The 2500-nt window shown below is 42.8% G+C and overlaps 1 protein-coding gene across 1 annotated transcript in view; it reads left to right on the forward strand.

Annotated features, from left to right (window-relative positions):
* LOC135551646 (FH1/FH2 domain-containing protein 3-like) overlaps positions 1-2500 on the forward strand; it is a 187084-nt gene that overhangs the window by 22219 nt on the left and 162365 nt on the right. The gene's annotated exons all lie outside the window — the stretch shown is intronic.

Genomic DNA, 2500 nt, shown 5'->3' on the forward strand with positions numbered 1-2500 from the left:
CTGAAACTGAAAGTAGCAGGCAACTTTTCCTTTTGAAAACAGCATATGTGGCATCAATTTGAGTTAGAAACATTGATTATAGTGTCAAAATGTGTACATAGATACGCCAGTCTCATCCAGTCTCATCTATATAATTAGGAAAACAATGATCTGTCATGGAATGGAGGGTACAGTAACTGTTTTCTTTGGGTTTATTGCCCACATGCCCACAGTTGGCAGCATCCAAATAATCATCAATTCGGAGAGCAGCTCCACCGATTGTGAATCCCATGTCAATTTGGTTTGACATTGGATATCCCTATGGGGCTAGTTAGGGACCATAAGTAAATTACACAATGTCCATTGGGACAATATTTTGAAATGTAAATAGCTCCAAATTTAAACGACTTAAAAAACTCAAACCCAACTATAAATTGTAGAAATTCATATAAAAATATTAAAAGCTTAATGAGACAACTAAAAGGCGTGCAACATTCAAAATATTGTCCCGTTTACATTGTGTAATTTATTGACAGTCCCTAACTTGCCCAACAGTTAGGCTATCCAAAGTTAAACTAATTTTGCCACCAGTAAGTTGGTTAAGCTTGCTAGCTAGTTGAGTCTACTTCCAGACACAATACCTACTTCAAGTTATCTACAAGGGTGAGTGACTGTAACTGTGTTTTGGCAGAGAGTGAAAGTACAAATGCTTCCCACTTTCAAACTCAAGAGACACCCACATCAAAGCACACGTGCCAGAAACACATCTCGTTCTATAGAGGAGAATTGAAAACTGAGGCTAAATCAGAAAGGTCAGACCCCACGTTAACCAATTGGCATATTGTTGTGATTTAACCTTCATAGGATCGGAAACTTTGAAGAATGTATTTGGATAAGTGAAGGCACAGGTTTCACTATTACTTTCCTGTTACTCCAATCCAACCCTCTCTAATCCAAACTTCTCCAATCCAACCCTCTCTAATCCAACCCTCTCTAATCCAAACTTCTCCAATCCAACCCTCTCTAATCCAACCCCTCTCCAATCCAACCCTCTCTAATCCAAACTTCTCCAATCCAACCCTCTCTAATCCAACCCTCTCTAATCCAACCCTCTCTAATCCAACCCTCTCCAATCCAACCCTCTCTAATCCAACCCCTCTCTAATCCAACCCTCTCCAATCCAACCCTCTCTAATCCAACCCTCTCCAATCCAACCCTCTCCAATCCAACCCTCTCTAATCCATATTTCTCCAATCCAACCCTCTCTAATCTCTAATCAGGTGTAGAAGCACGGTGGCTAGGAAAAACTCTCTAGATAGGCCAAAACCTTTTTTTGACCCTGCAGGTCATCTATGAACATTTGAACATCTTGGCTTGGTTCTGTTATAATCTCCACCCGGCACGGCCAGAAGAGGACTGGCCACCCCTCATAGCCTGGTTCCTCTCTAGGTTTCTTCCTAGGTTCTGGCCTTTCTAGGGAGTTTTTCCTAGCCACCATGCTTCTAAACCTGCATTGCTTGCTGTTTGGGGTTTTAGGCTGGGTTTCTGTACAGCACTTTGTGACATCAGCTGATGTAAAGAAGGGCTTTATAATTGATTGATTTGATTGATTTGATTGATTTGATTGCCTATCTGCCAGCTGTTGTCTAGAGCGAATGTACCAAGATCAGAGTAGACACATTCGCTATTTAACGGTATTTGTGACAAAACTATCTGTAGAATTTCAAATGTGATGGAAACACATTTTTTATTCGGGACATAAAAATGGCAAAGTGGGTGGGGTTATATCCTTCCTGTTTGGCCCTGTCCGGGGGTGTCCTCAGATGGGGCCACAGTGTCTCCTGACCCCTCCTGTCTCAGCCTCCAGTATTTATGCTGCAGTAGTTTATGTGTCCTGTGTGAATCATCTCTCTCTCTCTCTCTCTCTCTCTCTCTCTCTCTCTCTCTCTCTCTCTCTCTCAAAAATGTGAGCAGATTTATGTTTGTGTGCGTGTACTACGTCATCACGTACTGATTTCTATCCGTACCAAGTCAGTTTGGTGGGAAAATGAGCATATTTTATAATAGTAGCATGAAAATCTGTCGCCAATTGGATGGAAACCTACTGTTACTGCAACTGTCTGTATCTCCTCTCTCTCTCGCTACTGTCTGTATCTCCTCTCTCGCTACTGTCAGTATCTCCTCTCTCTCTCGCTACTCTCTGTATCTCCTCTCCTCTCTCTCTAGCTACTGTCTGTGTCTCCTCTCTAGCTACTGTCTGTATCTCCTCTCCTCTAGCTACTGTCTGTATCTCCTCTCCTCTAGCTACTGTCTGTATCTCCTCTCCTCTCTCTCTAGCTACTGTCTGTGTCTCCTCTCCTCTAGCTACTGTCTGTATCTCCTCTCCTCTAGCTACTGTCTGTATCTCCTCTCCTCTAGCTACTGTCTGTATCTCCTCTCCTCTCTCTCTAGCTACTGTCTGTGTCTCCTCTCCTCTAGCTACTGTCTGTATCTCCTCTCCTCTCTCTCTAGTTACTGTCTG

The sequence above is a fragment of the Oncorhynchus masou genome, chromosome 13, assembly GCF_036934945.1.
Source record: "Oncorhynchus masou masou isolate Uvic2021 chromosome 13, UVic_Omas_1.1, whole genome shotgun sequence".
Taxonomy (NCBI): domain Eukaryota; kingdom Metazoa; phylum Chordata; class Actinopteri; order Salmoniformes; family Salmonidae; genus Oncorhynchus; species Oncorhynchus masou.